Genomic DNA, 17,257 nt, shown 5'->3' on the forward strand with positions numbered 1-17,257 from the left:
TGTCTTTAATGTGACTTATACTAGCAATTACCACTCTCTGTTTCTTTCTGTCTCTTCGAAATTCCAGCTTTCAGTGTGAAAGAATGTGCCTTGTCTCCCTTGGGTCACTTGTCTTATCATGGACCAATCGGCAAGGGGGGTGGGGGGCAGAGCACAGGATCACACAACTACAACATGGTTGTCAAGGCTGCCCCGTCTCTGCTTCCTGCTCAAGACCCCAGGAAGAGGGGCATGTGGACAGAAATACTCAACTTTGACCAACTGTTCTTATTCTTTTTTGCTTTGACACCTTATAGGAATTGTATCCCTAAATACTTCAGCATATGTCTTAAAAACAAAGACATTCTCCTATATAACTACAATGCAGTTATTGAATTCAATAAATTTAATTCAATTCAACACCCATTTTGATAAAAACTCTCAACAAAGTGGGTATAGAGGGAACGTACCTCAACATAATAAAGGCCATATATGTCTAGCCTATGGCTAACATACTCAATGGTGAAAAACTGAAATCTTTTCCACTAAGATCAGGAACAAGACAAGGATGTCCACTCCTGCCACTTTTACTCAACATGGTAGTGGACGTCCTAGCCACAGCAATTATGCAAGAAAAAGAAACAAAAGGCATCCGAATTGGAAATGAAGAAGTAAAACTGTCACTATCTGCAGATGACATGATATTAAATATTAAAACCCCGAAAGACTCTAACAAAAACTGTTAGAATTAATAAATGAATTCAGTAAAGTTGCAGGATACAAAATCAGGATATAGAAATCTGTTGCATTTCTATATGCTAATAACAAACTATCAGAAAGGGAAATTAAGAAAACAATCCCGTTTACAATTGTATCAAAAAGAATAAAATACTGAGGAGTAAATTCAACAAAGAAGGTGAAAGACCTGTAAATGAAAATTATAAGAGGTTGATGAAGAAAAATTGAAGACACAAATAAGTGGAAAGGTATATCATGTTCATGAATTAGAAGAATTAACATTGTTAAAATGTCCATACTACCTACCCAAAGCATTCTACAGATTCAGTGTAATCGCTATAAAAATTCCAATGGCATTTTTCACATAAATAGAACAAACTATCCTAAAATTTGTGTGGAACCACAAAAGACACTGAATAGCCAAAGCAATCTTGAGAAAGAAGAATAAAGCTGGAGGTATCATGTTCCTGATTTCAAACTATATTAGAAAAATATAGTAATCACAACAGTATGGTATTGGCATAAAAACAAACACAGAGATCAATGAAACAGAGAGCCCAGAAATAAACTCATGAATATATGGTCAAATAATTTATGACAAAGGAGCCAAGAATATACAGTGGGGAAAGGACAGTCTCTTCAATCAATGGTGTAGGGAAAACTGGACAGCCACATGCAAAAGAATGAAATGGGACCACTATCTTACACCATACACAAAAATTAACTCAACATGGATTAAAGACTTGAATATAGGACCTAAAACTGTAAAACTTCTAGAAGAAACATAGGCAGTAAGCCCCTTGACATCAGTCTTGGTGATGATTTTTTGGATTTAACACCAAAGCACAGGCAACAAAAGCAAAAATCAACAAGTGGGATTACATGAAACTAAAAAACATCTGCACAACAAAGAAAACCGTCAACAAAATGAAAAGGCAACTTACTGAATGGGAGACAATATTTGCAAATCACATTATCTGATAGGTGGTTTATATCCAAAATATAGAAAGAACTCATACAATTCAATAGCAAAACAACAAGCAGTTTGATTAAAAAATGGGCAGAGGGTCTGAATAGAACTTTTTTTTGGCCATGCTGCACAGCTTGTGGGATCTTAGTTCCCCAACCAGGCATTGAACCCAGGCCACAGCAGTGAAAGCACCGAGTCCTAACCATTGGACTGCCAGAGAATTCCCTGAATAGATATTTTTTTGAAAGAAGACATACATTTGGCCAACAGGTACATAAAAAGTTACTCAACATCACTAATCATCAGGGAAATGCAAATCAAAATCACAATGAGATATCACCTTACACCTCTTACGTTGACTATTATTTTTAAAAAGACAAGAAATAACAAGTGTTGGTGAGGATGTGGAGAAAACGGAACACTTGTGCACTGTTGGTGAGAATATAAATTGGTGCAGTCACTATGGAAAACAGTATGGACGTTCCTCAAAAAATTTAAAAAAGAACTACCATATGATCCAACAATTCCACTTCGGGTTATTTATCTGAAGAAAACAAAAACACTAACTTGAAAAGATACATGTTTATTGCAGTGTTATTTACAATAGCCAAGGTATGCAACAATCTAAGTGTCCATCAATGGATGAACGGATAAAGAAAATGTGATACACACATATGCACATACACACCATGGAATATTATTTAGCCATCAAAAGAATAAAATCTTGCCATAAAATCTTTGCAACAACATGGATGGACCGTGAGGGCATTATGCTAAGTGAAATAAGTCAGACAGAAAAAGACAAATACTGTATGATCTCTCTTATATGTGGATTCTAAAAACAAAACAAAAATAAAAACCAAGCTCATAGATACAGAGAACAGGTGAGTGGTTGCCAGGTGCAGGTGGGAGGGGGTGTTGTACAAAATGCATGAAGGGCATCAAAAGTTACAGACTTCCAGTTATGAGGTAAGTAATTCATGGGGATGTAATGAACAACATGACAACTATAGTTAATAATACTGTGTTGCATATTTGAAGGTTGCAAAGAGAGTAGATCGTAAAAGCTGTGATCACACACACACACAAAAATTCTGGGGACTTCCCTGGCAGTCCAGCGGTTAAGACTCCACACTTCCAATGCAGGAGGTATGGGTTCAATCCCTGGTCGGGGAACTAAGATCTGATATGCTGCATGGCATGGCCAAATAAATAAAAATTTAAAAAATTCTGTAAGTATGTATGGTTGGACATTAACTAGACTTATTGTGGTGATCATTTCTCAATATATACAAATATTGAATCATTATGTTGTGTACCTGAAACTAATATAATGTTGTGTGTCGATTATACCTCAATAAAAAAAGAAATTTAATACTGGTATGATAATTTTGTCTAAAATACAATCTATAAGGTGGGTCAAAAAGTGCCTTCGGTTTTTTAAGTAAAAATAAAAGACACATTTTTCACTTTCACCAAGAACTTTATTGAACACGTATTCACCCTTTTGTTTCACTACCTTCTGCCATTTTTCAGGCAACTTCATAATTCCATCTCCCCAAAACTTATCTTTTTGAGCAAAGAACTGTTCCAGGTGCCTTTTACAGTCTTCCAGGGAATTGAAATTTTTTCTATTAAAAGAATTTTGTAAAGACCAAAATAAATGGAAATCTGAAGGTGCAGTGTTTGGTGAATACGGTGGAGGAATCAGAACTTCCCAGCCAAGCTGTAACAGTTTCTGCCTGGTAATCAAAGCAACATGTGGTCTTGCATTGTCCTGATGGAAGATTATGTGTTTTCTGTTGACTAATTCTGGATGCTTTTCGTCAAATGCTGCTTTGAGTTGGTGTAATTGGGAGCAGTACTTGTTGGAATTAATCGTTTGGTTTTCCGGAAGGAGCTCATAATAGAGGACTCCCTTCCAATCCCAACATATACACAACATCAACTTCTTTGGATGAAGATCGGCCTTTGGTGTGGTTGGTGGTGGTTCACTTCACCTGCCCCACCATCCCTTCTGTTCCACATTGTTGTACAGTATCCACTTTTCATTGCCTGTCACAATTGGTTTTAAAAACGGAATGTTTCCATTACGTTTCACTAGAGAATCACATGCAGAAATATGGTCAAGAAGGTTTTTTTCTCTTAATTTATGTGGAACCCAAACATCAATTAACATAATCAGTCCGGTGCAAATGACTTTCAATGCTCGATTTGGATATTTTGAGTATGTCGGCTATCTCCCGCGTGGTATAACATTGATCGTACTCAGTTAATATCTTGATTTGATTGCTATCAACCTCAACTGGTCTACCTGACTGTGGAGCATCGTCCGGCGAGAAATCTCCAGCACGAAACTTCGCAAACAACTTTTGACACTTCAGTCAGTCACAGCACCTTCTCCATACACTGCACAAATCTTCTTTTGCGTTTTAGTTGCATCTTTACCTTTCTTGAAATAATAAAGCATAATATGCCGAATATGTTGCTTTTTTCTTCTGTCTTCAATGTTAACATGGCTACACAAAAATTCACCAATTTTGATGTCTTTTTTTAAATGCGTGCTGATATGACAGCTGTCACATACAATCTAACAAAATTGTTTCGAATGAAGTTAAAGACAACTAAGTGCTACTAGAGCCATCTTACAGAAAAAACCAAATGAACATTTTGGCCCACCCAATATATTCAAATTTTCCTATTGATGCCCTTTGTTTCAATCTTTTATATTTTTTCCTTATCTCAGATCCATCCAGGGTCACATCTTGCATTTAGTTGTCACATTTCTTTTAGTTTTCTTTTAATTTGAAACATTGCCTCTGCCTTTGTTTTCATAACATTGACAAATTTTGACGAGTATGAATCAGTTGTGTTACAGCTTTCTCAACTTGAGTTTGATTGATTGGAATCAAGTTACGCTTATTTGGCAGAAATACTGGATAATAACTGATGTTGTGTCCTTCTTAGTGCATCACTAAGGAGGCACAAAATTTTAGATAGTCCCACTTTTAGTGACGTTTATTTTGATCACGTGGTTGAAGCAGAATTTGCCAGATTTCTCCTATGCTCTGGTTATTTTTGAATGAGTGCCGGATGTTATGCATACAATTTTTAGTGATAAATTGAGGTGCTGCATGATGGTATTTTCCTCCAGAGAAGATCTACTTTTGCTTTTGGCAGACAGCTGGGCTGGGGATAGATCACCTGATTTTTGTCAGAGATTGAGAGGTTTCATAGCCGGGCTCCAGTCTTTTAGAGCTGGTCTATTTTTGGTTTATCTTTCTTAGGGGTCCCAACTAAAAGCCTAGAGTGTTTACAGGGGCCCTTCAACCTGGGTGGACTCAGAAGTCCAAGTTTTATTCCTCAGCCCTTGAAGCAATCAAAAGCTCTGTTCAGCTTTTTAACCTGTCAGCTATTGCTTTTGCTTTCTGAATTGACAATTGCCTCAAGGAGAAAAGTGGTCCCGGATGTCGGGCTTACTTCTCTTGGCTTCTCACCTCTTTCATATCTTAGCTCTGAAGGTACTCACTGCCTTGGGAGATCTCTGAAATCTTCAAACCTGTTTTTGTTATATTCTGTCCAGGTTTTCTAAATTGTTCTTGGTATGAGTGCTGGCCCAGAAAAAACTCAGTTTTGCCAGAAGTGGAACTTTTATTACCATCATTTAAAAATGCTTATTGAGCTCACTTCAATTACACAGGCTGCCTGGGAAATCCAAGGTAAGTTCACCTTATGTAACAAATGCACTTAGAAAAGTAATAGTGCATAAAAAACAATGAAAAACTAGTATACGTAAGAAGACTGAGCTTCTGAAACTGGAAATTTAAGTGAAATCTTTTTCAGGGGTAGCAAAGCTCATTTTATTTGATGGCTACTACCTAACTAATAAATGCATATAAATAGTGATTTTGTCTGCATACTGGAATTGCATTTTACAAGTGTGGACTGTTCTTTTCTCATAAAGCAGAGAACCCACAATTACTTTATTATCAGATAAGAATATTTTCTTCTTCTAAACTTTAGCGGCATTAAGTTAACTGTGAGTCAGGAGAGAAAAAAAATAACCCTACTTTTTTGTGTTCTCTTAGGAGTACAGTGCCTCTACAGTATAAGATTCATAAAAGTTTAATTTGGATGTATAGTAAAACTGTTGGATTTTCCAGGAAAATCCCCTTTTAAAATACTTTTCATTGTCTGATCACCCAATGGAGAGTGTGGTCATGGAATGAACGTAATTTTTTTTTTTAGTTTTCCTTCATCTCTTGTAGCTGATTATAGTCAATAACATTTTGCATTAACAATTCAGAAGGACAAAATGTGATTTTCCATTAGCATTCAGAGCCCTCCGCTGACATCATTCCCCAAGAATGTACTCCGCCACTAATGACAGAAGACAGGCAGTTGGCAGTGTTCAAACCTCAAGTCTAAAGAATGGACTGAAAACCTCATTTATATTTTTGCAATTTACTTTTGATTTCAGTTAAGAATACTAGACCCGCAACCTTCCTTACCAAAAATTTATTGACCAATTTTATTCCGTACCAGAAAAAGCAAGAACTCAAACTTTTTTTTAATGATACATTTATAAAATTGCTATAAAACAAAGTTATGGATTAGACTGTCTTGTTGGTAGATCAGTAACATTGATTCTATTATTTTTAAATCTGTTGAGGCTCAGAGCTTTATTACATAATTTCAGAATCTTTGGTCCCAAAGATTTAATGGTGGATGCAGCAGGCTCAGTTACCTGTGTTCCCTATACTTTAGTGCCCTGGACCCTTTGGCTAACATCACAGGTCCTCTGTCTATGTTCTCTGTGATGAAGCAGGTAACTTATACTGGTTCTTTTGTTAACCTTGCTCTGTAGATGGAATTGAATTCAATTGAATAAACCCTCTGAGGCCTCTTTCCCAGAATCTCAGAGGCTCTGCAAAGGGCTTCAGAGTTGAGCAGCCTGCAGCATCAACCTAACTGCTCTGCTTCCAGGCACTGCTGCATCTGCCTGATGCAGCCTCTTCGGTCTGAAAGAGTTAATGTGCTGACTTTAGCGCCCCGTTCCCAGGGAGTGTTTGGTGCAGTCTTAAGTAAGTATCAGAATATTTTAGCAGGTGGTTTACAGTGTCTCTCAACACTGGTTCTTCAGTCAGTAAACTCAATGAAGCTGATGAAAAGACACTGGTGAAATACGATGCCTCCTCGCACAAGGCTCCGGGGAGGATCGGGTTGTGGGTAATGCAGTCAACATCCACAATATTTCTAAACATCATAAAGAACGTGCTCCTACACCTGATTATCTCCTAAACAGCACAGTGCTTCAAAGAACTAACCTCCTCCCCGCTTTCTAAGTGCAGTTATTTGTAAATGCTAGTTTTAGCTATTTAAACAGTATAATTTGAATTTTACAAAATGTCTTTCCATTTGTTTGCCTCCAGATGGACATACTTTAAGATTACTACCAAATTAAAACTCTCTCCATTGTTACTTCAGTTCTCAATGCTGGACATTGGCTAAATCCCTATCTGGGCTCCTCCTTCTGATATTGCTGTGCGCCTTGGCACACTGTTCTGCAGTAAAACAAACTGAAGTAGTCTAAGCTCTGGAAAGGCAGGGACGCTGTCTGTCTTGTTCATCCTTGTATATCGCAAACCCAGGAGCCCGATAAATGTTTGCTGAAGGAATGAATGAGTGAAGAAAAGATATTTATTAGTGGTCTCTGACAAATTCCAAACATATTATAGAGGTACAAATGTTTTTTTTTAGGATTTATATTCTCCTCTTTGCTCACCCAGGCAGCAATTTAAAATATAAAATCAGTTTTGCTTAATTTGGAAGCTGTTGAAGCATAGCAATTCTGTTTTTAAAAAGTACTGTATTATATGTGGAACTAGAAAAATGGTACAGATGAACCGGTTTGCAGGGCAGAAATTGAGACACGGATGTAGAGAGCAAACGTATGGACACCAAGGGGGGAAAGTGGCTGGGGGGGATGGTGGTGTGATGAATTGGGAGATTGGGATTGACATGTATACACTGATGTGTATAAAATGGATAACTAATAAGAACCTGCTGTATAAAAAATAAAATAAAATTCAAAAGAAACAAAAATAAAACAAAAAAAAGTACTATATGCTGGGGACTTCCCTGGTGGTCCACTGGGTAAGACTCCACACTCCCAGTGCAGGGGGCCTGGGATCGATCCCTGGTAGGGGAACTAGATCCCGCATGCATGCCGCAACTAAGAAGTCCACATGCCGTAACTAAAAGATCCCGCATGCCGCAACGAAGACCCGGCTCAGCCAAAATAAATAAATAAATATTCTTAAAAAAGTACTATATGCTGCACCGAGTATGTCTTGGAACTTATGGAATAGTTTTAAGAGAACATGATATGAGGTTTACAGTCAATAAGCCATATGTCAGGATTGTCAGACCACACTGTACACTGTGAGACTTTCCCACCCGGTGAGATTCATTACAGTTTATGGTTAATTATCAACTTAGAAACTCATAAACCACCTTTAATTAAACTACATTTTCAACCAAAGCAAGTTACAGGACATGAAAGCGTTGTAGGAATTATATATATATTATAATAATCACACTAAATAACTGATCAATTAAAATAGATAACTTATTTAAACTTGAAGCATTCATACTTCATTGATTTTTATTATGTGATGCTATTTTAATATTGTAATATTTGCTTTGGCCAATAGTACCTGAAAATAAATCCATGACTATGTTCTTAAAATCTATCAATAGATATCTCCTAAATTTCTGAATAAAAAGGAATAGATTGTTTTTATATAATTTTATAATATTGTTTTTACCATTTACCAAAGTAAATAAGACACAATTTTGTTATAGTCATTTTAATTATAAATAAGACAGATTTGGGGCATTTTTTCCTCCAGGGGGCTTGAACTCTTATCCACACTTCTACCTGAACACTTTACGTAGCAGGTGGCTAAGGAGGGCAGATGGGGTCAGTGACGACCATATTCCCCTCAGCACCGTGTTTATGGCCCACACTCCCTCCAGCCACCGTTCTTTGGGGGCTGGGAGGCTGGCACGCATGGCTAGGGTTTGGCAGCAGTCCCTAATTCAGTGGCTCCAATTCTATTTTTTCTGTTAACATTGGGAAGTATATTCTGGGTCAAATGAGAATAAAGAAACCACCATTTAGGAAAGAACCCAGAGAGGAAACAATGCTTAGAGGTTTTCAACTTTTCACCAGTGTGTGTGGCTGCACATTCCACTAACTTTGGGAAGCTTTAAAAGAAATGATAGCCAGGCCCCCACCCAGACCAGCTGAATCACAACTTATACTCACTGAAAAAAGTGTTGTTTGGCGGGGGAGGGAGTGGGATGAATTGGGAGATTGGGATTGACATATATATACACTAATACGTATAAAATAACTAATGAGAACCTGCTGTATGGCACAGGGAACTCCACTTCGCTGTTCAGTAGAAACTAGCACAACACTGTAAAACAACTATACCCCAATTAAAAAAAAAAAAAAAGTTAAAAAAAGTGTTGTTTGAAAAGTACTTTTAGGTGTATCTCATAATGATCATAATGGGGCTGATGGAGTTTGCTAAATGAGGGGGGCAGAATTTTATTTATTTGTTTTCAGGAGATGTGAAAGTCAGGGTAGCAACTTTATCTGATTGTTCACCATCGTGTTCCTAGTCACAAACAAGAGCCTGACACACAGTAGGTACTGAATAAATATTTGTTGAATAAATAAATGACACACTATGGAGACTAACTGTTTTCTTCCCGTGGTTCAGCTGTGCACTCTAGACTCTTCCTTCAAACGTGCGGCTGGCTCCTCCCTGATCATCCCACTAACAAAACTGTCATCTGCTTGACAGGCGATATTTATGCCTCTTCTTATTGAATACTATCTTTTTATGTTGGGTTTTTTTTTTTTTTTGGTTGGAGGAAGGAGTAGATAGTGGTTTATGTTTTTTCTGACTCACGAGTGAAAACAATAGTGTCAAAAAAAAGGGTTTCATGAAGAATCTATACTGAATAGATAAACCAACCACAAAATAGAAATGTTCACATTTTCGTTTATCCCTTCTTCCTCCATCCAAAAAATGAAAACAGATGATTCAAAATGTTGTAGTCAAAATCTTCTTGATGCAAAGGATGAAGAGTGATCTTGGATAAAGATCTGTAAAATTACATATACACAATATATAAAAAAATATAAAAGCACATTGAATATAAGACAGTTCTCTCATTGAAAAAATCCAGAACCCTGACCAAACAACATGATTTTCCATGGGACCCATTTTTTTAGGACAGGAGACATGACCCTGCTGAGGGAGTCCAATGGAAATTGTTAGCTGACATGCCCCCAAGAGAAAGCAATGCATGATGATTTCTTTAAGAACTTACATGAACAGTATTAAAGGAATGACTAATACTTTATACATGAATAATACTGAAGCAATTACAACACTGTAATCTCTAGATCTACTAAAGTTATTTTGTGATTTATATAGGTATGCCATCTAAATGTATCTCACTTGTTGTGACTTTGTTAGGAATAATTTTAGCAGGTACTACACAAGAAATAAAAAGTATTAGAAATAACAAATTTGTGTATTGTGTATTTATGAGTCCTTTGTATAGTCTGTTCTTTTTTTGGCCACACTGCGTGGCATGTGGGATCTTAGTTCCCCAACCAGGGAAGGAACCTGTGCCCCCTGCAGTGGAGGCGTGGAGTATTAACCGCAGGACTGCCAGGGAAGTCCCTGTATAGTCTGTTCTTAAGGTGCTATAGACAGCTTTTATTTGCCATCACATTTAAAAAAATTTTCCTAAGTAGAAGAAATAAGATTTTTTTTTTTAATGATCAGAAGTAGATGAGTCATTTCAGGGATATTTGCTGCCTGTATTAACTGAAGAATGGGAACCTGAACCTTAAACAATTTTTAAATGATAACTTTTCATTAAAATTGGGGGCATATTCATTTGTTTACAAATACTTTTTTTCCCTAAAAAACCCACGCATAGCAACTTATTGGATACTACTAAAAAAAAAAAAGAAAAAACGAAGCACACGTTACACACATGTAAACCAAACTGTTCTCTCTTGACTTCTGGGAAGACTACACTATTTCAGTGTCATGTAAACTGTTATACCATTGTCTTCATTTATGTGGAACTAGCTCTATAACTAATTAAATCCTGTGTGCAGTATATGAATGCAGTCACTTTTTATTTTAAAGTGATACAAACTTTCTGAGGTTCTATATGGTCTAAATATGACCAGAAAAGTAGCATCAGGGTTAATCTGAAAACCCAGATGCTGATATATCTTTTTTTTTTTCTCAGCGGCCACGGCTCACGGGCCCAGCTGCTCCGCGGCATGTGGGATCTTGCCAGACCGGGGCACGAACCCGTGTCCCCTGCATCGGCAGGCGGACTCCCAACCACTGTGCCACCAGGGAAGCCCTGATATCTCTTTTTTTAAGCAATGTCAGTTCTCTCTCGAAAGTCAGCATATAAACAGAATTTCTAGAGGCAAGCTTCCTATTTGCTAATTCACTTAGATGGTAGTTGTAGAGCTGATTGTCCTTTCCCAGCTTAGTAGGAGGGGCCTCTGGAGCCAGCCTGCTGGGTGTGAATCCTGGCCCTGCCTCTGCATAGTTATGTGACCTTGGGACAAATTACTCAGCTTCAGTGGTCTTAGTTCCCCCTGTATCTAGGGGGCTAATGACAGTGCTCACTGTATCTGGGGCAGCTGGGGGGCTGCAGTGCCACACCGAGTGCAGGGAGCTTAGCATGGCTCTACGTCTTGTACACTTAGCTATTCTCTCCACACTGACAAAGCCTCACATGCTTTGGGCTTTTTTTTTTTCCTGGGCACTTGGCACCCTTAAATGTCTGTTACAGACGTCTATGACTGCAGCAGCCAGGAGTCTTACCACATTTGATGCTGTGGCTGGAGTCCCATTGCACTGCTCGTCCAAGCCCTGCAAAAAAGGTTCCTTGGAGGATGTTCAGGAGGCTTGAGGGAGATGACATTGGTATTGACTTTAAAAGTGGGCATTTGAGGGCTTCCCTGGTGGTGCAGTGGTTGGGAGTCCGCCTGCCGATGCAGGGGACGCGGGTTCGTGCCCCGGTCCGGGAAGATCCCACATGCCGCGGAGCGGCTGCGCCCGTGAGCCATGGCTGCTGAGCCTGTGCGTCCGGAGCCTGTGCTCCGCAACGGGAGAGGCCACAACAGTGAGAGGCCCGCATACCGCAAAAAAAAAAAAAAAAAAAAAAAAAAAGTGGGCATTTGAGGGAGGGTCACAAATGAAAATGGTGGAGGATTCTTGACACAATCTTTTACATCCATCACTGCCTGTGAGAAGTAAACAAGAGTGAGCATGATGCCGTCATTCACAGTATTCAGGAATTTGGAAGAGACTTTACATAGATCTAGTTGAGGCCCTCACTCGACAAATGAAGAAAGTGAAATGAGAGAACGGAAGGGCTTTCCCCCTTCCACAGCCGCCAGGCAGGGGCCAGGACAAGGGTGCAGTGCTCCTGAGGGGGCTTCACGCTGCTCATTTACTCAACAGACAGCCACTGAGCACCCCCTTGCTGTGTGCAAGGCTGTGTGGGAGAGCAACTTGGGATAGCACAGGGAGCAACCACTGACCTGGTGCTTACATCCAGTATTTTCTACATTATAAAGGGTCAAGTTCTTGCATAGTAATTGAACTTGGAAAAAGAAAAGCCATCATATGAATCTGAAAAAATATGAAAAGTAAAACAACAAGGGTTTCTAATATCGTACATACACAGAATTCTCCTCGAGTGGACTTGCTGGTGGCAATCACTATGCCATCAGTAACAACATGACAGTAGGCATGTCAATTATTAGTGCAGTCCAGAGCATAGGTCTGTTTTCTATTATTTGTTTTTGTTTTTAGACAGTTTATGAAAGTAATCCCTGAAGTTTTAGGAATTTTGACAATTAACTCATCTGACTTTAAAGTCCTCTCTTCCACTAAGAATGTTTATTGAGCATATTAGTTTCCTATTGCTGCCATAACAAATGACCACTTTGTGACTCTGGAACAGCACATGTTTACTGTCTTACAGTTCTGGAGGTCAGAAGCCCGAAATTAGTTTCAGTTGGCTAAAACTGAGGTGTCAGCAGGGCTGGTTCCTTCTGGAGGCTCCAGAGGACAATATATTTCCCTGCTTTTTCCAGCTTTTAGAGGCTGCCCACAATCCCTGGCTTGTGGCTGCATATCACTACAACCTCTGCTGCCACTGTCACATCACCTTCTCTGACTCTGACCCACCTGCTTTCCTCTTATAAGGACCCTTGTGATTACATTGGGCCCAACTAGATAATCCAGGTTCATCTCCCCATCTCAAGATTCTTAACTTAGTCACATCTACAAAGTCCTTTTTGCCATGAAAGGTAACATCTTTACAGTTTCTGGGGATTAGGATGTGGACATCTTCGGCGAACCATTATTCAGCTTATCACTTCCAGCATTTCTTTTTTGCGGGGAGGTGTGGTAGCAAAATTCTAATACACAACTATGCTGTGAATGATGAAATGTGGTACTATGTTAAATAAATCATAAAAAGAACTGCTGACAACTTATATCAGAAACTAATTAGTCACGTTTTGATATTCATTTTAGAGAATTATTTTTAAAGTATCCTATTATGACTGAATATTAACTTTTAGTCTAGAAATGTGAAAAATTCAGGTATGGTTTTCTTAGATGAAGTTGAGGTATATCTAGAGTCTGTATAAAGTGTGATTTTTACAAGTTTAATTAATTTTTTTGGTTTTTTTTTTTTTTGCGGTACACGGGCCTCTCACTGTTGTGGCCTCTCCCGTTGCGGGGCACAGGCTCCGGACGCGCAGGCTCAGCGGCCATGGCTCACGGGCCCAGCCGCTCAGCGGCATGTGGGATCTTCCCGGACCGGGACACGAACCCGTGTCCTCTGTATCGGCAGGCGGACTCTCAACCACTGCGCCACCAGGGAAGCCCAAGTTTAATTAATTTTAAATTAAGATGGAAGGCTGCCTAAAGGAATCCTACAATGATTTTTTTAGAAGCTAAATCCAACTTTCTGTTCTACTGTCCCATTTCTTCAGGTTTCCTCCAGGTTTTCTGTCATATCATCTGTTCCTTTCACTGCCTCCTCTTCCTTCCTCCTGTCCATTAACTGCATTCTACAACTATCACCCTGTGAATTTCTCTCCTCTTTCACTCTCCAAGATCTCATTCATTCTTTCACTTTCAGTTACCACCTTTATGAGATGGTGCCCCCAAACCAGTCCAGTTTCCCTGTGGCCCAAACTCTTGTCACCCCAACAGCTTATTTGCACACCTCCACGAGGATGTTTCCCCACAACCTGAACAGGTTCCAAATCACAGCCGCCCTGTTCCTTCCCTGCAAACCAGCAGTTCCTTTCAGTCCTGTTTCTATCACAGGCACTTCCATTATCTTCTCATCTTTCACTGTCTCTACTCAGAAGCAGGGTAGGTTCCCAAAGGCTGTTCCTATGTCTTTTGATACTAGAGTGGGAGCTTCATGAGGGCAGGCCTCTGGTCTGTTTTGGTCACTGCTGGAACCTCAGTGTCTAGAATAGTAGTTCCTAGCACACAGCAAGCATGCAGTGTGTATTTATTGCACAAGCGGCTGTGGCTCAATCTGTTGGTGACATATTTTTGCTTTGGCACACAAATTTTAAAAATCTATTTCAAGAGATAATAAGAAAAAATATCTGTGGATCATTTTTGAAACTACAAAGCCATTTGACATTTACCTATTTTATTTTTTACAGAAATCTTGTGATGAGGCTGAGGGAATATATTGTTAAATCTCCATTTTAGAAATGTGAAAACTGAGACTCAGTGAGCAATTAATTAGTCCAATTTCTTCACCTGAATTTGATTTCATCTTCTCTTAAATTCTTAACTTACAGACTTTGCTTCATCTATAATCTCTCAGCTTTGTCTCTCATAACTGTCCCTTGCTTTCATTTTCCACGCTCTCAATACCTTACTATCTCTTGTCTGGACAACTGGGATTGTACCTTCCTGTTTCCAATAATACCGAAAATCTATTTTAAAGTTCTGCTAGAATTATCTTCAAAATACAAATCTGAGGTCATTCCTTTCTTAAAACTACTATTGCCCTCCCAGAAGATTTTATCCTTGACCAGACATCATAATACAGAAGCCAGAATGAAAGTTTCCACAATCCAGACTGAAGAGCAGAGAAAAATTAAGTTGGTATACACAATTTTCAATTGGCCTTCAGGGAGTAGGTAGTATGATTTCAATCTTTTGAAAGTACTATGTTATTTCTCAGCATAATTCTTTAAAAGAGGCACACTTCAAATACCATTCCCTCAGTAGTTTATAGTTTACAAGCTTACCTCAGGAAACAAGAAAAATCTCAGATAAACAACTTAACCTTATACTTAAAGCAACTAGAGAAAGGAGAACAAACAAAACCCAACGTTAGGAGAAGGAAAGAAATCATATAGATCAGAGCAGAAATAACTGAAATAGAGACAGGAAAAACAATAGAAAAGATCAGTGAAACTAAAAGCTGGTTCTTTGAAAAAAGTAAACAAAATTGATAAACCTTTAGCCAGACGCATCAAGAAGGGAGAGGAGCCAGATCAATAAAATTAGAAATGAAAAAGGAGAAGTTACGACCGACATGACAGAAATACAAAGGATCATAGGAGACTATTATGAACAACTATATGCCTAGAAAATGGACAACTTAGAAGAAACGGACAAATTCTTAGGAAGGTACAATCTCCCAAGACTGAACCAGGAAGAAACAGAAAATATTAATCGACCAGTTACCAGTAATGAAATTGAATCAGTAATTTAAAAACTCCCAACAAACAAAAGTCCAGGACCAGGTGGCTTCATGGGTGAATTCTACAAAACTAAACTCTTCTCTAAATGAGAAGAGTTAACACCTATCCTGAAACTATTCCAAAAATTTGCAGAGGAAGGAATACTTCTGAACTTTTTCTATGAGGCCAGCACCACTTTAATACCAAATCCAGACAAAGATATCACAAGTAGCATTCCCTTATATGTGTATAGAGGTATTAATGTAACAACAGCAAATACATCTGTCTATAAGATATAGTCAGTTTAGTTCTGGTGTGTCAGGCTAAAGGGAATAGTTCTTATTCAGTATTGTTCTTATATTAAAAATTAACATTCATCACACACACATGTGCTAGAATGGTCTTGGATGACCCATCAGGCTGAGCCACCTACTAAATAATAATTCCTAGACCTCGTGGAAATAAAACTCAAATGTTTTATTACTTCAGAGTCTGAAGTGAAGCTCTAGAGAAGCAGACGAACAGTAGCGGGGTCACAGCATTCCTTGATGCAACATTGGCACACCGCTGCTGAGTTCTCGCAATGTTACTGCCAAGGCCAGCGTGGCCTATCCTGTCTCCTCTGAACTCACTGGGTTCAGCTGTCAAGGAACTTCAGCTTTATAGGAGAGCCTTTTATTTAGCTTTACTATTTTATATTTAAAAACTCCATTCTCATTTTCTGATAGATTTTTTAAAAACAGATAACTGGATATAGTAGTTTGAAGATAAATATTGAGAACCCTCTTAACTAAATTGATTCAGTTCAGCATCGTGCAAAATCCTGTTATTTTGGTAAACTTTTAAACTTCTAAGGACTCTTCCTAAAAGGAATGAGAATAAAAGATGTGAAGTCGCTACCTGATATTTTCTATTGATTACGGTGGCTTCGCTTACAATTCAGGGACCTGCTGAAACGCTGCTGGCTGCCAAAGTATTCAACTTTACCAGGGCAAGATCGCAAGCTGGCTGTATGTCTGCTTAGAAACTCAATGCTCTGTAAACATGTGTGTTTGCATTTCCTTTGTGTTATGTTTAGAGAAAGATAAATGATTGTGCAATAGAACAAAAGAATCTATACAGGGTGGCAATGTCGAGAAGTTGACCTTCACGGCATTTAATGAATACACTTTACTCCTACACAGAGGTAGCAGAGTACTGAGCAAGCTGTACTTGAGGCAGGGCAGGCAGAACACAACTTCTTTCTTCCCCCACTGGCTCGTTAGGCCCTCTCCGTGGACTTGTTTCTCCTTGCTTCTTGGATTCTGGTCATTCATTCATTCATTCATTCATTCATTTATTTTGCGGTACGCGGGCCTCTCACTGTTGTGGCCTCTCCCGTTGCGGAGCACAGGCTCCAGACGCGCAGGCTCAGCGGCCATGGCTCACGGGCCCAGCCGCTCCGCAGCATGTGTGATCTTCCCGGACCGGGGCACGAACCCGTGTCCCCTGCATCGGCAGGCGGACTCTCAACCACTGCGCCACCAGGGAAGCCCTCTGGTCACTCTTAAGGCACTTAAACCTCCAGTTTAATAACTGAGTCTAACGCAGTGCAACGGTCAAAATCCAGACGCTCATCCAACCGGAAGTGCCTCCCCTTCCGGGACTCAGCCAGCTTCAGGTCTGCTGGTCTGCAGCGGGGTGGCAGAGGCCCGGGGGTGGTGTGT

The sequence above is a fragment of the Globicephala melas genome, chromosome 14 (genome assembly GCF_963455315.2).
Source record: "Globicephala melas chromosome 14, mGloMel1.2, whole genome shotgun sequence".
In the NCBI taxonomy this organism is placed as follows: Eukaryota; Metazoa; Chordata; class Mammalia; order Artiodactyla; family Delphinidae; genus Globicephala; species Globicephala melas.